Below are 23902 nucleotides of genomic sequence, written 5' to 3' on the forward strand. Positions count from 1 at the left end.
GTTCAATTAAATCTTCCTCAAGATGTCAATCACCTGCTAAATGTAACTGCTCTGGGCTTGGGAAGTGAAATCAACAGGTTTTAATGGTCCAGGAAGGGCTGGATCACAGCAGCTGGTGAGTGGCCACACCACCAAGGGGACACCTGCCCAGGCTGAGCCCAAACCAACACAAATCCACTTTCTGAATGATGGATGTCTCCTGAACCTAGCACCAAATGAAGCCCTTATGCTCCTTGGGAGGATGTACCTCGTTCAGGAACTGGAGTAAATTTTCCAGGTATTGCACTGGTTTGTTGAGCACTGATACTGTGGTGACCTTGCAGGTGACCTTGGAAAAGAGCAGTGGCTCTGTTTGCTGTTTGTAGCTGAATTGTAAAAGGTAGCTAACAGCTCCCTTCTCCCACGGATCTGGATCTGGATTGAGAGCTTGTTGGCATGAGGAATGTCATGGTTTAGACACAGAAACACCAGGTGAGTTTGTTCCTGCATTGTCCAGGGCAGAGGAATAATGATGATGGTGACAATCCAACAGCAATCCTGACCAGGGAAAACCTTGTTTATAACACAACTGAGTAATTAAGAAGCATTTGCTCCAAAAGCTTTAATGTGTGCAAGTCCAGGCAAGCACAATTCTTGTGAAATCACACATTCAGATGCTGTCTGTGCTCTAGAGGGTGAAGCCCTGCCTGTGCCTCCCTGCACCGTTGTCTCTGGGCTCTACCTAAAAATAAAACCCCGAGCACAAAAGAACAAGCCCCCTGCTGGCAGCCTGGCACGGAGGCAGGGCACAGTCGCTGCCAGGCATGTGGTCCCTTTGTCCTCTCAGGACAAACCTGGAGCTGCCATGAGGATGCCAATCTCAGATCAGCGCTCGGAGCCGCAGCTCACTCCTGCCTGGCAGCCTGTGACCAGGAGCTGTCCCTGGAGCCCTGCCCAGGGGGCTCAGCCCTGGGATGGTACCCAGGCCAGCCCTGAGGTCAAAAGAAGGGCTGAGGGCATCACCTCGTGCCCTCTCCCCTTCCCCACCATCACCAAGGGAAGCAAAACTGGAGCGGTTTCTTCACCTCGTGGCCCTGCAGCGTTTTCACCCACCCTTGTGAAAGGCATCCCACTGCAAGACCTCAACTTCAGAGCCAGCCCAGGACAAGAGGAAACAGGAGCTTTGTGTTACCAGTGCTTTCTGCTGTGTCCTCCTTGCTGCTTGCCCAGGGACCTGAGTCTGTTTCCTTAGGAGGGTGTGGGAGGGAGGCTGGGCTGGGGTCTGATCCCGTTTGTATTCTCCCACTTGCCAAAACCCAGGATAAACCACTGCAGTCCCAGCACAGCAGAACTAAAAAAGCCATGTCTGAGCTTTCAAAGTGGAAGTCACCTGCTCTCAGGTGATGTCCTTTCAATGTTAGGACCTTGTTCTTAAGTCCCAGCTAGCACTTGTGTTTGGTTAAGCACAGGGAGATAAAAAGGAACCAAACCAAACCCCTGTAATACAAGATTGAAAGAAAAAAAACTGAGCATGTCAAGGTTTCATATTGCTCCAAATCATCACACAAACAGAGCATCATTAAAACAACATTCCTGGGGAAGTTATCCTCACCCATCCTCTCCCCTGCCCCTGACTCCCAAAGCAAGGAGCTGAGAGGTTACAGATAAAACCCTAAAGGAGAGAAATTTTGACATCGATTCCAGCAATTGGGATTTCTAGTATGTCTCAAAAAAAGTGTCAAATCTGTCTCTCAGTGCTTACAGGTTATCCTCTGTGAGCTCAGGCATGAGCCTGGTGTGTCTATTAAACCCATGGCCTGGCAGAGGAAAGGTGTCTGTCTGAATTGCAATACAGTTGATTTTCAAACTGTTGGTTTAAAACTTTTTGTCCTGGTTTAGAGAATTACTGAGCACCAGGATCAAACACAGATTCTTGTGTCTTGGTACCAGGTGCCTTGCAAATGGCTCTGGCCCCTTCAGGAGGCACTTAGGGCTCTGGGCTGGCTTTTTCTGGGTGGTGTAGCACAGCAAGATAAGATGCTCTTGAGTGTGTCTGTCTGGAGGGATAGATGTGTGCTGTGTAAATATATGGATATTAGATTTAATTATGTAGGGCTGGCTTTGCTCTGCAATGCTCAGTGACAGGACCTGCCCTTCCTTGTGTCCTTTTGGGTCCCCTCCTGCTTTTCTGCCCCAGCCCAGCACTGGCCCCATTGCTTCCCCCACTTCCAGCGCCACAACCCTCTATTTTCCCTATCTGCACCCAGCTGAGAGGCCCAGGAGCAGGAGTTAGTCTCTCTCTCTCCAGAAAATGTTCCCTTTTATTTGTCTTTCCCTCCTGCACAGGGAGATCCCACCAACCTCTGAAAGCTGTATGAAGTTATTTGCTTGAGCAAACTGACAGCAGCCTCTGGGCTAAACTTTTGATGCGTCAGTTTTCTGCCACCTTCACAAAGCACCTCTGGCTGCAGGCAGCAGCCATCCTGGGCTGGATGGGACCAGCACCACTTGCCAGGGGCAAGGGGAGCCAGCAGAGGTGGGTCTGGAGCTCCATCCCCTTGCTTGGCACCCCCGGTGTCCAGGTGGGGGTGTCTCCTTCCTGGCACAGGGGGATGCACCAGAAAAAGCACACAGAAGTTCTGCTGTCAAAGCCAACCAGAGCTGCAGGGACTTCTTCCTTCAGTGACTCTCTTGGTGTTGAGCTTCAGCAGACCACCTCCTTCTCCTGCCCCTCAGGCAGGGGAAAAGTAGGAACTGTCACCTACTTCTGTCCAGTTTTTCTAGAGCTTGCAGGCAGAGCTCGTGGCTGACTCTCCTCTTCAGTGGAAGGTGTTTTTCAGTGCCTATCATCATCTCATATCCTGAGGCTTTTCCACACACTCACAGAAATTCAAAATGATCACACTGATGCCAACGTTGTTTCAACATTTACACTTCTGGGACAGATAGCTTAAAAATATGTGACAGGGATAAAACTGCAGGGATGGATCCAAGCACAGAAGGAAGGAGATGGAGTGTGGAAGCTGTAAGGTAAAAAGGCTCCCAGTCTACGCTGGGTAGCTGAAATTTCCCACCCCAGCTTCTGTATGATGCACATAGATCATCATGCTGTGAAACTTTGTTCCCTGAATGAATGGGAGGAACCAGCACAGATGAATGTCACCGTCATATTTTCTGAAAAATCCTCCTTGCCCAGGATTCTTCTCCTGGGAAGCTGAGAAGCCTCAGGGAGAGATGAAAGCAAGTATTATCTGATTGCTTCTCCCTGTTTTGCTGCTTTGGAATGTGGCTTGGACATTGTTTACCAACTGGTCATTGTTTGATTGGTTCCATGTTAATTGTTTTTACTTAATTACTGATCACGGTCCAGCTGTGTCTGGACTTTGAAGCAGTCATGAGTTTTTATTATTAATTCTTGTTAAGTCTTCTGTCTGTATTCTTCTCTTTCTTTAGTATAGTTTTAGTATAGCATTCTTTAACATAATATAATATCATAAAATAATTAATCAGCCTTCTGAGAGCATGGAGTCAGAGTCTCACCTCTCACCTCCTCCTGGGGACCTCACAAACTCAGCAGATGAAACCATGGGTACTGTGCATCTACAGGGGTGAAGAAAAGCACATCCATCACCCAGCTGATGCTGAGAGCTTACATGCTGTACCAGGCAGATACAGAACACGGGTAAATCCTACTCTGGACAAAACCATGTCCATCCCAGACAAATCTTCTGAGTGGGATGTAGAGGGAAGTCTGTGCAGGGGGTTTCCAGGGGTACCATTTCTGTTTGGGAGCACCACAGCAGCACCAGAAGGTTTTGATGGAATGAGGCATGGAGGACAAAGACAAGGAAGGAAACTCTGCCTGCCATGGGGTAAATGTCATCCTTGGTCCCTAAAAGGACAGAACCTGGGTTGGCACCTTCTGGTGACCCTTCCTCATCATTCTCAGTGGAGGCCTTTGAGATGCCCCAATTCTGAAGTTGTTTCTCAGTCTTTGTCTCTACAACTTTCCCTGTTAATATTGCAGATGTGCCTGGCTGAGAAGCAAATGAGAGCAGCAGCTCTGTCCACAGCTGGACATCCAACTCCACACTTAAGGGTACAGTGAGTAGCCTGATTATCTGAGATGTGGAGCATCCAAACTCCTCGCAGGGTTATAGAAGGAGATCGACATATCTAACAAAAAAATGAGCTTTCTCACTGTCTCACTGGAGAATTTTAAGCCCAATTTGGCTGTTCACAGCTGTGCAGGAAAATCTGTAAATCAGGAGTTACTTCAGGCAAGATTTAAAATGCTCTAATTGCCTTTTGGATTTATGACAAAAGTACCACGAGAGACAAACGGGTTTCAGTACTCCACTGGCATAATTTAGGGAAAAAATATATCTTTCCTTCTGTAATAAGTCATTATTGCATTAGTTTTAGTGTTCACACTTTCCCCATTAATATTGCAGGGCATGCAGTGATAGGACAAAGGGGAATGGCTTTGAACTGGAAAAGGGCAGTTTTAGATTAGATGGGTGGAGGAAATCCTTTACCATCCTTTACCAGTGAGGCCCTGGCACAGGTTGCCCAGAGAAGCTGTGGATGCCCCATCCCTGGAAGTGTTCAAGGACAGGCTGGATGGGGCTCTGAGCAGCCTGGGATAGTGGGAGGTGTCCCTGCCCATGGCAGGAGTCTGGAACCAGATGATCTTCAAGGTCCCTTCCAACACAAACCCTTCTGTGTTTCTATGAGATTAATCCCAGCTCAAGTATTTAATTTCTTCTGCTGGGTATTTTATTCCTCTATAATTTTTTTGGAGTGAGAATTATAAAGCCAAGTTAAATAAGTGCACATAAATTATGGAAACAGCTGTATGAAGTACAGGAGACACTAAATTCAGGCTATTACAGAAATTTTCTGTTCTGTGCCTGGATGTAACTCATCAACCTTGTATGAGTTGAATTATGGGCAAATGCTCAATTTCCTAAAAGCCCTGTTTTGGGGAAAAAATGCAAAAATAAAAGATGCATCACAAATAGAAACAAGCAGGGATCAGCCCTGGATGTGGGAGTGAACAAATCCCTTTGCTGCATTAACCTCGTGTCTGAAATGTGCTCAGCAAGGAGCCATGCCCTGGAAATGGGAAAGAAAGAAACTGGATGATATTCCCTCTGGAAATAACAGCAATGGGGAGAGATTTTTACCTGTTTAGATAGAAGACCATGACATTTCTGTACAGGTTTGTATGGCTTTTCAAAAAAGTTGTGTTATTGGGTGGTCTGATTTGTATTCCCTGCATTGATGTGTATTGCATTTGGCTCCAACAGCAACAGTGAAGTTGCTGGGGGATGGGTCCTTTTTGTAAAGATAATTTCTTTTTTCAAATATTCTTGAAGTGCAGCTTGTATTAAACTGGGTAATAATTAGATAGTGAAAATGCTTCTATCTAATGCTTAGATTATTACAAGTGCCTGAGGCAATTCTTCAAGGTTTATAACAGACATAGAAATCAATGTTTAATGTCAAAAGTGATCCTGGAAGGTGTTTATTGAGAGTTATTTTTTAATATAAAGTGTAAAGATTAAAAAAATGCTTTTATTCTTAGTTTTACTTGTAGTGGTGACTGGGGGAAAGGTGTGGTATCATCAGGGAGAAGTATTACCATAAAAGCTGGTGTCAAACCTTCTTTCAAGATTCTTGATCCAAAATACCAGTTAAAACCAAACCAAGTCAGTGTATTTAAAGTCAATACCCCCCTGGTTGTTCTTACATTACACTGATTTCTTAGAGCTGCTATAAACCAGCACTAGACACTTTCATCAGTGGAGCTTCATTACTGAGCCCTGTAAGAATTTGCCCTTTTGAGAGAAACTTCTGGCAGGTTTGGGCTTAACATCCATTAAAAAATCTTGTTGTACAACATGGCATGAAGGCTGTTTTCCTGCTGCTAGGATAATACACTCAGGAGCAGCTGGGACAGCAAACCTGCTTCAGCATCCCCTGCCACCCCTCCCTCTGCTGTTTCACCCTTCACCCTTCCCTTCCACCCTCCCCTGGCTTGGAAGAGACCTCAGAGATTGTTGATTTCCAACCCCCTGCCATGCTCAGGGATGCCTTGCACTGGACCAGGTTGCTCAGAGGGCAATCATTTGGAATCCTATAGATGGGGACCAGTCCCCCCAGGCTGTCTGCCTGGGGACACAGAGCTGCCCATTTCCCTGCAGGAACCCCAGGTGGCACCAAAAGGATTCGTGCCATCCCCCTGTCCCTGCACAGGAGCAGGACCACAAGCACACATGGAGTCACTTACACTGGAGACAGCCACAGCTAAGTGGGGTAATCCCACTTCCCACTGTCCAAACGATTTAATAGAGATGAAACCCAAGAGACATTACTGAAATGAGATAAATCTGGGCAGAAATGATTGCAACAGTGTTTGGGGAATGGAAAAACAGAGTATACCCTGGCAGATCCAGGGTCGAGAGAAAAATGCAGTTCTCTGGAGAAGCCTGGGTAAGAAAAAAGTGAATGATGGCTCCACAAGCCATCAGGGCTTGCTTGGACCCCATCCTGAAGGTGCTGGGGTTGTACCTGTCTGGTAAAGGGCAGTGACTTCCCTGGGCTGCAGGAGTGGGATGGACACTCTGCACCCTGGGTGCTTTCCCAACATTTTCACCAGGCTGAGAGGAGCCTGGGAATGGAGCTCACCCCTTCAGAGGGACTTCACAGGGCAGACTCTCACCTGTGGCTGCCCAAAAGCTGAGGAGTCATCTGCTTGAGGAGCTTTGGAGTAGGGCTTCACCCTCCAGAAGCATCCACCCCTCTCCATGGCTGTTAGGGCAGCCTGAGGGACACACTTGGGTGTGACATCTGCAGTGTCCCTGTCCACACCTGGACAAGGTGCCCAGCTCTCTGCAGCCCCAGCTCAACGAGGTGAGAAATTGGGTGTGACATCTGCAGTGTCCATGTCCACACCTGGACAAGGTGCCCAGCTCTCTGCAGCCCCAGCTCAACAAGGTGAGAAAAGGCTTTCCAGGGATGGTGGCTGTAGGTCAGGGAATGCCTTTTATCCCAGCTGGAAGGGTAGGTGGGGTGGTGTTGGAGCTGGAAAGGCAGAGGAGGTGCATTGCACCCTCGCTTTCCTTCAGATGTGAAAGGTGCAGACCCCTCAGGCTCACTGCTGTGTGCAACTGCCCCAAGCAATCCAAGGAAAAATGCTATTTATCCCCACAAACTTTGCCTCATTCAAGTGCTTCACTAAGGATGAGCAATAACTGCCACTACACAGTGGGAAGATTTCAAGCTCTCCTCAGGGCAGTGAAACCCAAAAATTACCTGCATTTTCCCAATACATTGCCACACACTCTTCAAACAGAGCTCAATGTGATTTGGGCTCCAGATATCAGTAAGAACATACAATGGAGAGATCAGAAAATGTCTCCTGGTGGAAGACATCAGGTTGAAAAAAGAGAAAATGCTTGAGGAAGGATGGAGTTTAAGATGATTATAGAAAAACCAGAAACTTGTGATGGAGGTGTAAATCTCCAGGTGTAAATCAGCACAGCCTGGTGGATGCTTCTGTTTGCATGAGCCAGGGGTCTGCTCCCACGTGTTGGATCAAACATGGCTCAGTACAGGGGAATGAGAAGTGGGAGAGAACAACTTCCTCCTCTGAGGGAGAGCTGGAATGCAAAATATGTCTAAAATAATACACTATCCAAGTAGTCTTTCAGCCTTTCCCAAAGGAAAAATACACTGCTCTACAAGGAAAATGCCACATATCTCTCTACAGCCCCAGGAAAAGAATGAGGTCACATCTTTCACTAATGCTGAAAGAGAGGGATTTTTTTTTTTTTTGTGCAGTGTTTCATCCCCTTCTAGTAACTTGACATGCCTGACTGCAGTGGTATCCTGGTATTTATCTTATTTTGGGCTTCTTCCAAAAAAATTTCCAATTCTCACTCAGTCTGAAGGGCTAAATCCTGCATCACCAAGGCAATGCTGCTGTTCTGGAGGAAATGGGTTTGCCCCTTGCTTCCATCAGCTCGAGCTGGGAGCAGCTCTGCCTAAGTTAAAAGGTGAAAGCTGTCCCACTGACTCGGGCTGCAGAAGGGTTTCTTGCCTGGGAATGAGGGAAAAGAAACCAACTTCATAAACCAGATTTTGGTCTCTTTACACAAGGACAATTTGTAATAAACCCTGTGGCTAACATGAAGTTATTGCAGATTTGCACTGGCATGAATGAGGTCAGGAACCAGCCCGGGGTGGCTGGGAGGAGGCGGCACAGAGGTGTTGGAGCAGAGAAATTTGGAGTTTGGCTTTCTGCAGCCCCTGAACGATCTCAGTGCTGTGACACCCTGCCTTCCACGTATTTTGGGTCAAATTGATGAGTGGCATGGCTCAGGACCAGGCACACCTGACATGGAGAGTGCCACATGGAGCAAGGGTGTGCTAATTAGAGCTGTCTGCTCAATGAATTTAGCTTCAGCTGCTCGCAGAGTGTCGGCAGCTAGATTGGGATTTCCTCAAATTGATTTGTAATTTGAGGTTACTCAATTAATTTTTCTTTTTTTTTTCTTTTTTCTTTTTTTTTATTTTTTGCTCTTTCTTAGTCACACAAGTGTTTGAGCCCCTGAATCTGCCCCTCCTTCCTTCAACAGGTGCCAGAGGTCCCCAGCTGGGTGCCCTGTCCAGCAGCACAGCCCTAACTTGGCAGCCAGTGGGCCAAACCTCCCCCTGGTCACCTTCCATTAGGAAGGAGGTTACAAACAAGCAGGATGGAGGAAATTCAACCCTTTTTTTTCCTTTTCTGGGCCACACAAGCCTTGCCCAAGGCATTATTCATAGAAAAATTAGGCTGCTGCAAGATTCACTGGCGGGGTGCAGAACTTAAATAGAATTTTCTCTTGTCCCAGTTACACAAAGTCAGCCTGATTGTCCCACTCCCTGTGCTGGTGTAAAGTGGAAGCAGTTCCAGTCCTGAGGCTGGGATTTGCAGCTCACTGGAGGGATAGATACCACAGGAGGCATTGCATGGCAGCTGCTCCAGGCAGCAGCTCTCAGCCCTGGTGAGATGGGTCATAGACTCATAGGATGGTTCGGGTTGGGACCTTAAAAAATGTCTGGTGCCAGCCCCCTGCCATGGGCAGAGGCACCTTCCACTAGACCAGGCTGCTCAAAGCCCCATCCAAGCTGTCCTGGAACACTTCCAGGGATGGGGCATGCACAGCTTCTCTGGGCAACCTGTTTCAATGTCCCTCCACTTTGATAGTGAAGAGTTTCTTCATAATATCCACTGTAAACCTGTCCTCCTTCAGTTTAAAGCCATTCCCCCTTATCCTGTCACTACCTGCCCTTGTAAAAAGGTCCTCACTGTGTGAGCAGCACTTGTCTTCTGATGTGAAAACCATGGATGCAATAGAAATTTAATTTTTCAAGCATTTTTTGTGTCCTAGCTTTGTGTACCAGCATGCTTGGAGGCAGGGAATGCAGAAAGTGTATGAGTGAGTGCTGCAGAACCGTGACCCTGCATGGGTAATGTTTTATGGTGCCCACCTCCCAGCACTCCTCACATGGAGCAATAAAAGGACCCACTTGCCTCTCCAGTGTTTCAAATCTCTCACTGCTTTGAGATTCACAGATCAGAATCACTGCTCTGTAGTGGCAGCTTTGTGACAGACACATCTGGCTGATTCCAGGGAAGGGGTGCTGTCCCAAAACAAATGGTGTTTCTTTAGGAATGGCTTGGTTCTGGGAGTGAAACTGTGGCTGTCGTTCAGAGACATCTTTTGCAGCAGCTGAGCCCAGTGACACCAGCAGGTGAACCCTGCAAAGTGATGTGAATCCTTTGCTGCTGCTGCTGCTGCTGAGCCCTGGCCTCTTGTTCCAGCACTCAAAGTCAGCCATCTGCTGGGGGGAATATCTGGTGCATCCTGCGTTCAGTGAACTTCCCTTTCTCCTTAGGATTGTCCCCAAAACACGTAAAATACCCTGGGAATGGTGCCAGGCTTTACCTGCCCACCCAGGCAGTATGGTTCATCATTTATGCACTGAAAAAACACCAACACAAACACTTCTGTAATATTATGGGATTTTCGTGACAGAGGTGTTTGTTCTGGTTTCTGTTCAGCTTTGCCCCCGGAGTGGGGAAGAGCCCAGAGCTGTTTCTCACTGCCTGTGGCTCTTCCAAGAGGGAGCTCAGACCCTCAGCCAGGCTTCCCTCCTCTTGACTTGAGATTTGCAATCAGAGCAATCCCTCTGACTTCAGAGAGCTGCTTCTCATTTCCAAACATATGCTTAGGAATATAATCAGGCTTACAAATCTCCACTGACGGCAGAGCCGAGTGCCAGCTTCCCTGAACAAGTAATGCAAAACACTGCTGGGGGGGAGAGCAGCCCAAGCCTGCTACCCAGAGCTCAGCAAACCCCAAAAAGCACAGTCATGGCCTCCTCCTTGGAAATTAACATTTTGTGAGCAGGATTGGGGATCTCTGGGTGCTTTGGTGCTGTGAGAACGTGATGTACCTGCGGAAAGGGGGTCTCTGTTATTGTGGCATTGCTCTGCTGCCTGTGGGATAGAGGTGGGCATAAGGCAGGAGTGTCTCTGTAAATAATCAAACCCAAGGGAGGGATAGCATGGCCTTCAGCAGCAACACCCCAAGCACGACTCATAGGAGCTGAGGGTTTCTCCCACCCACCCCTGAGCAGCCCAATCCAGCTCCAGGTGCCAGCAAAGGATGCCTCTGCGCTCATCCTCCCACAGGAGAAGCAGATGCAGAAATAAATGCCTGACACTGCTCAAAATCCTGGTGCTCCAGACACATCTCTGCTGATGGGAATCGTGGTGACTGTCAATAAACTGATTCATCTGCTGCCTGGCTGCTGAAGCTGGAAGAAACAGTGCTCAAACTTTTGTCAAAGCTGCAGACAGGCTAGGCAGGATTTATCCCAGTGTCTCCACATTGGGCTCTATGTGTGAGGGAAGCAGAGGTGAGGTTAGCAGAGACTGGTGCCACTGGAATGGTGTCTGGGACACTCCTGTGGTGATGGCAGATGTCACCAGGAGCCCACAACAGACCAGTGCTCCTCGGCACCAGCACCTGGAGGTCGAGGGGGTTTCATATGGGCAGCACAGAGCCCAGGCTCATGTAAATGCCCAGACCCAGACACCAGCATTTGCAGATCCAGTCTTTTCCAGTTGTGTCCCTGCCCGTGCTGTTCCTCAGAAGATTGTTCTGACCATTTGGGCTCCAGATATCAGCAAGAACATACAATGGAGAGATCAGGAAATGTGTCCTGGTGGAAGACATCAGGTTAAAAAAGGAGAAATTGCTTGAGGAAGGATGGAGTTTAAGATGATTATAGAAAAACCAGAAATTTGTGATGGACCTCTCTGACCATTTCTCCCTCCAATGCCTGGCCACTGTTCCCAGCCTCCCGGGTGCCTGGCTCCAGAACAACAAGATCCCATCTAATTCAAAATTCGTGAAAAAACCCTATGGAAAAGTTAAATCACCCATGTGAACCTTAGGAGCAGTGGAGTGGTTCTGCTCTGTGCAAAGCCTCAAGGAAAATCCAAACCCTCCAAGACCATTCGTGGTGTGTGGACATCCATTCAGTGGGTGAGGTGGGTGCAGCACTAAAGGCAGCACCAAAACCAGCACAGCACCACCCAAAACCTGTGGCTGAGCTGGCAAAATCCATGCCAGCTCTCGGGATGGCTGCTCCCTGGCTGCCCTGGCTCCATGCCCCCCACCTGCACCAGGCCAAGCACATCAGCACCCGCAGAAGGAGCAGGGCTGGCAGCACCAGGGGGGTGGCTGAGTGACCAAACATCCCACCACTGCCTTGGGGAGCCCACCCAGCCCTACTGTACATCCCCTGTGTGTCCTCCCTGCCCCTGTTCTCTGCAGAGGAAAATGGAACTTGCCTTTTGTCTGGCAGGGGTCAGACAGAGCCGGTTTGTTCGATAAAGCTTTAACGCTTTGTGAACACGCAGAAAAGCTCAACCCGGGGCCCTTTGACAATCTCCATTGTTTTGTGCCTAAAAAAAAAAAAAAAAAAAGGAAAAAAGGAAGGAAAAAAAGAAAAAAGAAAAAAAAGAAAGGCTGGTTCGATTTAAAACACCAAGTTCATGGCATTTCAAAGTGAAATGATACACAGTGTATGGATTTGTGTGATACGGGGAGATAAAGCTAGGAATAAAATGCCAGGCAGGAGCATTACAAATGCTGCTCTCGGGGGTGAGCCTGGTATTTTGCCATCTGATTATTTTAAGTGGTTTCCTTCTCTGCAGCAAAATCTCTGGCATTAGCTTCACATCCCGACTCAGCGTTTGGGGCAAAGTCTGGGAAAGGAAAAGGTGTGAAAAAAGATGAAAGAGTGAGTGATACTTTGCCCTAATGTCTGTCGTGCCTGGGAAATGGCACGTAGATGTGTGTACGGTCCGCTTCAGCCACACTGGGGTTCATTGTCTGCAAAATTCATAAGCCACGTAATGCATCAGTTGCCAAGCAAAGCTGGGATATGGGAACCCTCCCTGCAGTTTATCTAAGGACTGAAATAAAGTAAAATTAAAAAAAAAAACTAACTGGACTTCTGAAAGAATCATATGAGCTGGCACGGAGGTCAGTTGATTGAATATTTCATTTATTGAACGTGCGGTTGCCAAAATAAATAACTCCGGCAGGAAAGCAGTAGTCAGGAAATTGAATGTGGTTTTTTTGTCTCTGGCGGAGTTTCCCTTGAGTGATTTCCTTTGGAGGCTGCTGCTGCCCGCGGAGCGCATCCCGCTCCTCCGGCTCCGGCGGCAGCCCAGGCACCGGCGGCGTGCTCCTCCCAGCCAGCCTCCCTCCGCCAGGAGAACAAAAATGTGTCGTTTCACTGTCCTTATAATGCACAGAGGAAATAGGATTAGGTCCAAATAGCAGCAAGGTAAGTAGGATTAATAGCTGGCTTAAATAAACTCCGCCGCTCCTTACAAGGCTGCTGGATATTGTTTCCGCCTGGCTGTGCTGCGTGCCAGGCAGCGCTGCTGTGCCCACGAGGTGCACGTGGAGATAAGGCTGGGGGGGATTGGGAATTTAGACCACTTCGCGGGATTTTATTTCTCCTTTTTTTTTTACATAAGAAACCCGACTTTTGTCGTTTTGAGACGATGAAACCTCCTGGTGGGAGAGAGGGGAGAGAAGGATGGAAGGGTGAAGGGTTGAGAGGATGGAGACACGGGAGGATGGAGGGATGGGGAGAAGGAGGGATGGGAGGATGGAGGGATGAAGGGATGCAGCCTTTGTGAACGCCTCTTGCCCCCTGGCGTCCCCTCGCTGCAAGGACAGCCGGGGCCAGGGATCCCGGCGACACCGGGGAGGGCACCGGCGACACCGGGGAGGGGGCCGGGGACACGGGGGAGGTCGCCACGGGCCGTCTCTATCTCTCATCGCCTCTTTCCCCAAAACCCCGACCAACAAATCCAGCCAAACCGACGGAAGGGACACCCCCGGGCAGAACTTGTTTCTCCCTCCCCAAAAAACCTTCTAAAAATAAAGATCCTGCCCAGTTCCTCAAAGGCAGTTTGAAGAGCAGGAACGGGGGGAAAAAAGTGTAAAATTTTAAGGAGTTTGTTGCCAGGAAGGGAATGTGGTGGCTTTTTTGGCATTTCTATCCTCTTTTGCTCGGTCTCAGTTTCAGCTGGCAGACCAGGATCTGTGTGGTTGCCTCCATTAAATCTGTTTCTCATTGCAGGCTGACAAGGTTTTAAGAAAGGTTCCTAATGACCGATACAGGTTGGCATCGCAGCCGAGTTTTGTAATTAAACGTTACTGAGCAGCAGCAGTAGCTGGGGATAAATGTCAAGGCGCTTTTTCTTTTTTTTTTCCTTTTTTCTTTTCTTTTTTTTTTTTTGCGATTTTCGGGGGAGAGTCTGGATATGTCACAGTGAAATTGCAACTGCCAAAACAATCTACCAGGAGCACATCAATAAAAATAACTTCCACATACTTCCCCAGCGAGCCGAGGAAATGACACTCAGTGGCTGTCGATGCAGAGGATCTCCCAAATCCCCCAAAAAGCTGCAATTACCGACGGCCCCTGCAAATGCCCCGTCCCGCTGCGGCAGGACCCGGCGCGCTCGATGCAGCCTGCACTCGTTAAATTGAATTTTACCGAGAAATGATGCTCGGTTGGCAAATTGACGGTAGGGAAATAAAAGAGGGAAAAGGAGAAGGATAAATGTGAGAGTTTTCGTGCGCGGGGGGAGAAGCGTCAGGGCAGGGGAGCTGTGGTGACAGTGAGATGCGGGCACTGCAATGGGATGCTCGGGAGGGCGCTCCGCTGGGGGTGCCCAGCCGGTCCCGGGTGCCAATCCCTGCCCCTCTGACCCAAACCCGCCGTGCTCTGCCCAGCTGGGACCAAACCCAACCAGCCAACTTGCCTGGTGTTTGTCTTCCCGTCTCTCTTTTTACTTTCTTGCTTTTGATTTTTCCTTCCTTCTTCCCTTCCCTTCCCTTCCCTTCCCTTCCCTTCCCTTCCCTTCCCTTCCCTTCCCTTCCCTTCCCTTCCCTTCCCTTCCCTTCCCTTCCCTTCCCTTCCCTTCCCTTCCCTTCCCTTCCCTTCCCTTCCCTTCCCTTCCCTTCCCTTCCCTTCCCTCATTCCCGCATCCCCCTGGAATTCCGCGCTCACCGCCCGCATTCCCCAGGGAATCTCTCCTGGCTCCCTGCGCGGCTGCGGAGGCAGCGCGGGGTCCCCTCCCGCGCACTTTCCGCCCCTCTCCGCCCCCCCGGACCAGCCCGGCCTGCGCACACGCGGCCCCTCCGCGCCTCGCCCCGGGATCGCCCCAAAACCTCCATGAATTTATCTCAAAGCGCATTAAACCATCTCCCGAGCGCGGGGCCGCCTTCATCCATATGCATGCGGAAAGTTTCGCGGCGGCGACAGCCGTGGGGAAGGGGGGTGTGTGTGGAGGGGGTGCGGGGGTTTGCAAATTGCGAAGTTAAATATTTGTTTTTAATTTTCTGGCTCAAAAATTTTAACTAAGAGGCAGGATTCCGGCCGCTCTAATGTGCTTGCATAAACGGCTTTGTTATTACTACTGTCCTGCTAAAACAACATTTGCTTCTCGCCCTGGCACGCGGTGCTCGGGATCCGGGCAGGATCTGCCATCTCGCACGGAGGAGCCGAGCGCAGGCACCGCGGCCGGGGCCGCCGCGCAGCGCGCCCGCGCCCGCGCAGAATTAACCCACCGCGGCCCTCCGATTAGCTTTTAATTAGATTTCCTGATTATACACACGCTTAAAGGACAAGATTGCGTGTTTATGGAGGGAGATTTCCTCAAGAGTCTATTTGATTAAACGTATTTACAATAACTCCGGTAGTTAAACATTGTCACATTTTAGGGGACGGTTTAATGGAAGTGTGATTTTCAGACGGGAAAAAGTTGTAGAGAATGGCGCGCTCCAGCCTGCCCGGGGGCTTGGATATTAGGATTTTATTTTAAAATTTATTTTTAATTATTTTAAAATTTTATTTTACTTTTTTTTTTTTTCCCTACCTTTTTTATGGTAGGGAAAAAAATGTGGCCCTACAGCCAGACAAAAGGGTCTTTGCAAAGGGATGCCCGCGGACAGGAGCCCCCAGCGCGGAGCTGAGGGTGCGCACCCGCGGCTGCTTGCGCGGGAGAGCCGGGGGGAGCCCCCGGGCTGGGGGTGCTGCTCCTCAGGGCACAAACCCCTTTCCTGAGCAGCAAGAAGGGCTTTATTCTTTTAATGTGAATTTTTTCTCCCTGTGATTCTCCCACTCCTGCCCCGCCAAGGTGCGGAGGATGCGGGGCACGGAGCGGGGCTGACCGCCCGCCCCGTCCGTGCGGAGCCGGCACCGGGCCCCGGCTGCACCACTCTGCCCTGGGCTACACACGCTCTTCCTCCTCCTCCTCTTCCTCCTGCCCTCGGGATCCGCAGCTCCTCAGCCCTCGGCGGCCGGCTGGTTCAGGTCCTGCCGGGGGCACAGAAACCACTCCGAATTCCCAGCCCTGACACTCTGCTCTGCCATCCCAAACTTATTGATGTGACACTCTGCTGCGACATCCACCAGTCAATTTTTTTTTTTTTTTTGTAATTTGGCCTCTAGGTGTATAATTTCATCATAGAGAAGACTTTTTACCTCTTTTTGATTTTTTTTTTAATGATGAAAGCTCCATCTGAGAACACATCTCTCTTTTTGTCTTGCTTATTAGATATAATTTAACATAAAACGCCTGTTATAATTACTGATTATACAAGGGATCCCTTGTTTTTGCAAGCTACTAACAGGATTAGCTAACAAGTGCTAGATTTCAAATTAACCATAAACATTACGCTGGAATTCATTTCATTGCACTGGAGAGGAGGGAAGATGTGGATTTGGAGATGGGGGCATGGAGTGATTCCGGGAGCCTTTTGCCCAGAAAGTGGACAGCTTTCTCTTGCCCAAGCTGTCCACTCTGGGCAGCAGCATTGTCCCTGTAAAGCCTATGAAGGCATTATTTTAATTATAAAAATTATAAAAAAAAGCCCAAATGAAAAAAATCCTGTCTAAAGTGTTGTCTTGGGAGGATTGGAGTGCCCTGATCCATCCTGGGGCAGAGCAGCAGCTCAGCCTCCTGCCCGTCGCCTTCTCCCTGCCACAGGAAATGGAGGGCTATAAAAAACCCCACCACAGATGAGTTAATCACTGGTAATTGGAAAAGGGACCTCCCCTACACAAAACCGTCTTTGACCACAAAAGAGCATTTATTTAAAAATAATCTGAGGGGAAAAAACCGAAAAACCACAACACACCATAATGAAGCTTTTGAGCAAAAGACCTCATGCTTTCATTGCCGAGGAGGGCAGGGAGGAGGGAAATTCCCCCAGCTCCGGTCTCGCTCCTGCCGACCCTGCTCTGCTCACACGCCCATGGTCTGCGTGAACTCTGCCTGCCCGAGCAGCCCTGGCTGGAGCTCCGGCTTCCTTCTGCATGGAAAACAGCTTTTCCCGGCCCAGGGGGACCTGGAGGGGCTCCCCCCGAGCACAGGCTCCCGGGGACACCGCTGCAGGGCAGGGGTCCCTCTCCTTCCTGCCACGGCCGCTGCTCCTCTCTGCTTTCCATCCTTCCACCAGAGCTCCAACTCCTCAGGCCTGGCAGAAAGTAAATCCTTTTAATAAGTCAAATAATTTTGGACACAAGAAAATTTCCCCCCCCTCTCCTTTTGTAATTAGAGCTGGCCGCGTGTCTAAAATGATCTGCTTTCCAGAGGGAAACAATAATTGAATTGTTGGGTGTCTCCCGAGCTTTGCAGGGCTCCGGGAAGGCTGCGGGGGAAGCGGAGCCGCTCTCTCGTTAGTGCCTGCAATGAGAGCGAGACACCCTCGAATTCAATTACGCGGCTCCTCCAGGAACCCTTATAATTATAACGTCAAGTTGTTTTTTAAAATTTCATAATTATGCTTTAGGATCCTTGTGTGGATGTTTGGGAGCGCTCCTGCCCAGCCCCAGCCGCCCCCCTTGGCTTCAGCGCTGTCTGTGCTGCAGTGGCATTGCTCTCTCCCTGCACCCAAGGGTGCCCGGGGTGCTGTCCCTCTCCATCCCTGAGCTGGCACCCACGGAGCCCCCTCTGCTCCGTGTCACTGGACAGCCCTCCCGGGTGCCACATGGTGTCAGGGACACATCCCTGTGTCAGGTCTCCTGCCTGCAAAATTGATTCCCAAGCAGAGCTGTTCCAGAAGAGCATCAGGGAGAAGTAGATAGGAGAAACCAGTTACAGAAAGTTCTGTGTTCAGCTGGTGAAGAGACAGGTGTCCAAGGTCCTCCCTTCAGTGCCACCAGAGGGGTGACATCTGGGGCATGCCAGGTGCTGCTGGGGACCTTAGGAGTGGGGTGCCACATAAGAGCTCTGCCTGTGCTCAGGCTGGCATTTCACCTACACCAATGAGAAGGTAAAATACTGAAAACCTTTCCCATTCCTTTTGCAGGTGGAAATTAAAAGCTTGGAGGGGAGTGACACACCACTGGCAATGCCATGCAAGCTGGGCCTGGGAGCAGCATTACATTGGGAGGGTAGTTGAGTTACTTCTAGGCTCTATTTAGAAAAGTGGCTCAGACTTCTACAGTCCTGCTGCAGAGCCCTGACTCAGTGCTGCTTCTCTCCCCTGCCCTCACCATGGCCCTGTTGCAGACCCACTGTGCCCTGGGAAGTGGCTGCCCAGGACTGGTTTGTGCAGAAACCAGCTCTGCCTCCGCTGGATGGAGACCTGGCTGTACTCTTTGAGGTGTTAAATGAAGGAGATTCTGCTCTAAGACAAGAGACTGAGAACTTGCAGAATGGCAGAGGAGCAAGAAGAGCAAGTGGAGGCAATGTAGAAGAATCATGAGCACCATGAGCTGCTTCTGTGACGAAATGGTGAGCAGAAAAGCCAAACCCAGCCAGACTCTGTTAGTGCACAGGTATTGTAGCTCAATCTGTTTTCCAGGTGTGTGCTAAAATCCCAGCATCCTCCTGTCAGAGAGATTTGTGGTATCCTGGTTTGGTTCTCCTTACCAAAGCTGAATGGGACCCAAGAACAGCCCAGAGTTTTATCCAGCCCAGTTTCCAGTGTCAAATCATGAAGGGTCTGACTCAGACTGTGGTGTGGGCTCATTCTGCAGAGCTCCTTGCTGTGCTGGACAAGGGGGCTGGCACAGAGGATTCTGCTGTGTGTTGGCCATGTCCTTCTGTAGAGAGAGAAATCGGTCATGTCTCTCACTCCCTGTACCCAGCAAAGAGTTGCAAAGCACAGCAGGAACAAGCAGCAGCAGGCCTGGTGTCCTCCCCTCTGCCCCACAGCCATTGCCAGGAAAGCCTCAGGCAGAGAGCTGGTTTATCAAATGGTAACCACCCAGCAGCACCGAGACTGGTGCCCTCAGAATAACCTTATTTTGATGCTATATCTTGCCCTTGGCTCCTGAAAACTTCTTCTGAGCTTGGACCCAGCTCCTGAGGAGGCTGCTGCACACCACTGCCTTTGTGGTGCACATTGCTGTCTGGCCAAGGAGCAGGAGATGAAAAGCTTGTCTTGATATTTGCAGGTCAGGGCCCCCTGCAAGAGCTGTGGCACTGGGACAGGAGAGCAGAGAGGAATTCACAATGACTGGGCTGATTTCAGACTGGGAATAGATTCACTTTTCATTCTCTCAGACAAGCAATTAGAGCGGTCTCCCCAAGCAGTTCCCACCCAGCAAGGAGTTCCAAAATATGAAAATTCTTCCCTTTCATATTATTTTCCAGATGTTCAGTCTTCGCTTCCCTTTATTAATGCTTCTTTTGCCAGGGTGATTCATTTAACAATTAGCTAAGGCATAGGGTGGAGCAGCTGTTACAGATATTACCTGTGCCTCTGAGGCAAAGCTTCTTACTGTTGTTTTTTATCCATTTCTCCTTTCCTTCTAGGCCTTTAATAACCTGCAAGAATTATCTTTAAATTAGTGGGAAGCTCTGCTTCCTCAACCAGGTCAACAGATGGCTCACTTGGACCTACCTTCAATTAAGCAGGTGGAACATGCCCAAGGAGCAGGCAGACAAATGCAGCTGTTCTTTCCCCAAATCCCACTGCAGTTCTGATGGGACTTACTCACCAGCTCCTTTGTGAGGCTGCCTGTTCTATTGACCTCAGAACTTTGCATTCAGACTTCCATCACCTGGCTGCACCTTCCAGGAGAGTGATCCTTCCCATGACAATGAGTTGTTGTTATTACATTGCAAAGGTTCCAAACTGCTGGAGTTTGGTACCTCCTCGATGGTTCTCGCAGGCAGCTCCTCTAAGCACTGACTCGTCCTTCTTCTAGCAAGAACCCTCAACCACCCAACCCACTCTTTTATAACACTCTTCTTCTTATTGGCTACAGCTATGGCCTGTTAGAGTCAGGCCTGTTCCTAATCTCTAATAATTGGCTCAGCTGTAACTCCTTAGGGGCAAGGTTACTTTCTATACTGCCTTTAATTTCTTATTTTGTATCCCCCTACAAGTTGTGGGTGTGATGATGCTGAGGTACTTGGGCATTGCTGGCTTCATGGTCTACTTCCAACGTTTGATTGTTGGGAAAAACCCCAAACCCCTAGTTTTTCTCATCATAAGCACTGATGGATGTCTTTGGTTGCCATATTAGTGGAGACTGAAGGTGGGGTTCAAACCTTGAGCCTCCTGCTGTTTTGGTTTGGGATGAGAAGAAACAGCCTCAAGTCAAGCAGGGGAAGTTTAGTTTGGATATTAGGAAAAAGTTCTCCTTAAAAGTTGTCATGCAGTGGAACAGGCTGCCCAGGGTAGTGGTGGAGTCACCATCCCTGGAGGTCTCTATGTGATGTGGCACCTAGGGACAGAATTTAAGTGATGAACTTGGCAGTGTTACCAGCAGGACTCTATGACCTTAAATGTAATTCCAGTGAAAGAATCCAGAATTCTATGATTCTGAGATGTCTCACATCCTTTCTGTGGTCTTCAGCTGCCGTTTTGGAGGCTATGTGTCTGCTGTGCCAAGTCCACCAGCCTATAGGGGTGCCTTGAATACCCTGGGGTGTCTGCAATTATGGCAATGTTTATCCTTTGCAGCTGAGTTCCACCAAGAGAATAATGATCCCCAGGCTGTACCTTCAATCTGTGCTCAGAACAGACTCATTTGTGCTGTGGCAGGACTCCCATCCTAGCAGCACCACAAGCTGTGGGAGTAAAGGTGAAGTTAAAGCTAAACAGTGGCAGCAGGATCTGCCCTGGTGATACCAGGTGTTTTCTCTGCATGAAAAGATCAAAAAATTGCTAAAATTCTGAGTAAAATAATCAGGATTGGTTATGCTGTTAGACAACATTGCTGTCTTCTTCCACTGAGCTGATAACTTACAACTGTGTGGCTCTTTTCCTGATGTTTTTATTCACTCTTATTCAACTGTTCCAGCAAGGTGCTTGGAAGGTGACCTGTGGGAGGTTTGGTAGGAGGATTATTCATGTCTGACCTCTGGCCCTCAGCAGTGACAGTCTCTGCTGCTCTGCTATGGCTGCGAGCAGAGCTCCAGACCTGGAGCTGCTCGTGATGCTCAGCACATCCCCAGCCCCACTGACTTTGCCTGTGCTGCACCTCGGGTCAGCTGTGTTTGAATCCTTTCTGGGGTGAGTCTGTGCGCTTCAGCCAAGCAAGGAAAAATCTTTGAGCCAGAGGTTGCAAAGGATTTCCCTGCTGCAGAGCTCTGCACAGAAATAAACCAGCTCTGCTCGTCTGGACAAGGTCTCTGCTGTCCAAAGAGCCCCTGGAGTTTTGATTTTTGCCCTGTTTATTTTGACAGAGCTGGGTGTGTCAGCAGGGTATGTATTCCTGGGGATTGTGTCCTCTGCACCTCCTGAGATTTCTGGACTATGCTGTCTGATCCTTGCAGGGCAAAATTTGGAGTGGCTTGATCAATGCTGGCAGGGATGTGTTGCACCTTCTTCCTACATCAGCTCGTGTCACCTCTTCCAGCAGCCCAGGAGCAGCAGATTTCCTGGAGAAATCAGAGCTGGTTGCTCATCCCTCCAGCACAGCCCCACACAGGGCCCAGGCTCTGTGCTACAGGGTCCTGGTGCAAGAGCTCAGCAGCAGAGACCCCTCTGGAAGGACCCTCCAGCCTGGGCCACCAGCTGCACACCAGGGGTGATCAGGGATCACAGACAGCTTCTCCTGCTTTTGGATGACATCTGTTCAAGTGATACCCAGCATTAAACTCACCAGCAGCTGGTTTTTTGTAACCCAGCAGCAGCACAAGAGGTGCTGGTATTAAAACTTGAGTGATTGGATCCAGAGTTATCCCATCTCCAGAGGCTGCTGCTCCAAACCCCAGCAGCCTCCAGTACCACATGGCAGGGACACAGCTGGCACTGCAAAGTTGCTCTTCTGAGCCAGGGCAGGTGAGAAAAACTTGGGGTTTGTTTGGGTTGTTTTGATTATTTTAAACATAAAACTTTGTCTCCTCAAATGCAATTGTCAGGACAAGGCAGAGGTTCTGCAGAACAGCACAGCTCCTTGCTTGCTCCCCCAGGTGCTGGGGTGGGGGATGCTGGTCCTTCCAGCAGGCTGACTTTTTATTGTAGAAAGAGTTTCTGACAGAAAGAGGCAAGAAAACAGGAAAAAAAAAGTCTTGAACAAGGTCTGAGTAACGTCTGAGAACGAAAAGTGCAGACAGGGCAGTGTGCAGACTGCAGATCCAGCACAGGCACCTGCTGCCTTTCAAGCCCCTGTTGGGGTGGCAGAGAGGAAGATGAGGTCTGAAAGGTGATGAAGTCAGTATAAAGTGTTTAAACAACAAAGGGCAGGAAGGAAGGAGAAAGTGATTACCCATGGCCAGAAAATAAAAGATTGAGGAGGGTGGTGCATAAGCAAGGTAATACTTACCAAAAGTGATCAAAAATTTTTTTAAAAAAATCTTTTTTTGGGCCAAAAATGCTGATTTATCAAAACAAAAGATAATTCCTAAACCAATACATTCTTATACATTTCTGCAGCATTAAAAACAACCAGGAAGAATGTTTGGAAATTGAAATTTCTCATTTCATTTTTATAAAAAAGAGTGGTTAAGGTTTTTAAAGAGGTGAAGCATTCCACTGTTAGAAAACTTGGACCACTTTTCAAAGGTCAGAATCAAACCAGTGCACGTCAAGGTGGTAACAAGTGTTCCAGCTGACCCAAACCTTGTGCTTGGTGATTTTATCTAGCACAGGTTGCTCAGAGAAGCTGTGAATGTCCCATCCCTGGCAGTGTTCAAGGCCAGGCTGGATGGGGCTTGGAGCAACCTGGGACATCTCTGCCATGGCAGGGGGGGTTAGAACCAGATGGTCCTTAAGGTCCCACCCCAAAACATTTCTATGATTTCATGATGTCTCCAGTATCATGAAACTGAAAATGCAGCCAGAAGACCTGTCTTGGAGAACTCCATGGCCATGGTGAACAACTTACATTTCCCCAGGAGCATCTCAGTGAGCCTTTCTGTCACAGGCCCTTACTGGATGTGATCTTGACTAATTTCTGAGTCCAGGTTAACTTATTTTAATTTTTTGGCCCCTACTCTAAGATACATTGAAAGGGAGGAACTCCCTGTGCACTCCTAGGAGTGAGAGACTCCCCTTGCCAGCCCCAACCCAAGGGACACTCACCTGGCTGCCAGAGGGAGCCCCATGCCAGCTACTGAGCTGGGAGAAAATGCTGCAGCTGTGTTTCATTTCTGCTGATTTCTAGCTGATGTTTTAATTCTTAGGAAACACAGCAAGTTTATGTAACCTCTGTAGCACTTCTCTGATATCTAATAAAAGTGTAATAGCAGTCAAGCCACTGAGCACACAAAGAAGACAATGAAATAGAAAAGGCATAATTTGCAGCTGAAGAAAAGAATTCACTGATAAAAACTCAGTAAAGCTCTGACCTTCTATGTGTTTTTGGGTAGTAATGCATTATTTATAGGAATTATCATCTGTACTTTGAATTCTGTGTTTGAAAGTGAACTGGAGCAGGCCAGAAGCATCATCACAATTACACTCTCTTGTCACACAGCCAGATGGAATATGAAATTCATCTGTCCCCATTTGTAGCCCATGAAGGCACAACATTATCACTGCACAATGTAAGAATTTAAACACAGGGAGATGACTCCCAACTATGCATGTGGCAGCTCCTGTGGTATTTCACTGCCCAGAGAAACCAACATTATCTATCTATAGGAGCCCTTCTTGGCCTTTTAGCTGAAAGAACCCGCTATCACCCACAGCTCTCACCTGTTTCCAAGACAGAACCCCCAAAAAGCTCTCACCTATATGCTTTGTTCAATTAGTCCAGCATGTAATGCTTTGTTCTCATGAATTTTGGAGCTACTCTGATGTGCAGTAAAGGCAATTGAGACCTAATTTCATTATTCATCTCAATATGTTCCTGCTGCATTCAG

Source organism: Fringilla coelebs (assembly GCF_963513975.1).
Source record: "Fringilla coelebs genome assembly, chromosome: 1".
Classification (NCBI taxonomy): Eukaryota; Metazoa; Chordata; class Aves; order Passeriformes; family Fringillidae; genus Fringilla; species Fringilla coelebs.